At 51.8% G+C, this 595-nt stretch overlaps 1 protein-coding gene across 1 annotated transcript in view; it reads left to right on the top strand.

Moving 5' to 3' along the window:
• Positions 1-595, top strand: part of tipin (timeless interacting protein) — a gene marked incomplete at its 5' end in the record, with an annotated part of 6,974 nt that overhangs the window by 5,018 nt on the left and 1,361 nt on the right.

The raw sequence follows: 595 nt of genomic DNA, 5'->3' as shown, positions 1-595 counted from the left end.
AGGTGTTAAAGGCTGCAGGTCCACCTGTACAGGTGTTAAAGGCTGCAGGTCCACCTGTACAGGTGTTAAAGGCTGCAGGTCCACCTGTACAGGTGTTAAAGGCAGCAGGTCCACCTGTACAGGTCTTAAAGGCTGCAGGTCCACCTGTACAGGTGTTAAAGGCTGCAGGTCCACTGTACAGGTCTTAAAGGCTGCAGGTCCACCTGTGCAGGTCTTAAAGGCTGCAGGTCCACCTCTACAGGTCTTAAAGGCTGCAGGTCCACCTGTACAGGTGTTAAAGGCTGCAGGTCCACCTGTACAGGTGTTAAAGGCTGCAGGTTCACCTGTACAGGTGTTAAAGGCTGCAGGTTCACCTGTACAGGTGTTAAAGGCTGCAGGTTCACCTGTACAGGTGTTAAAGGCTGCAGGTCCACCTGTACATGGGTTAAAGGCTGCAGGTCCACCTGTACAGGTGTTAAAGGCTGCAGGTCCACCTGTACAGGTGTTAAAGGCTGCAGGTCAAACTGTACAGGTGTTAAAGGCTGCAGGTCAAACTGTACAGGTGTTAAAGGCTGCAGATCCACCTGTACAGGTGTTAAAGGCTGCAGGTCAAACT

Source organism: Austrofundulus limnaeus, unplaced genomic scaffold, assembly GCF_001266775.1.
Source record: "Austrofundulus limnaeus strain Quisiro unplaced genomic scaffold, Austrofundulus_limnaeus-1.0 Scaffold3167, whole genome shotgun sequence".
In the NCBI taxonomy this organism is placed as follows: Eukaryota; Metazoa; Chordata; class Actinopteri; order Cyprinodontiformes; family Rivulidae; genus Austrofundulus; species Austrofundulus limnaeus.
The sequence above is the reverse complement of the archived record's forward strand: the minus strand, read 5'-3'. Positions and strand labels throughout refer to the sequence as shown.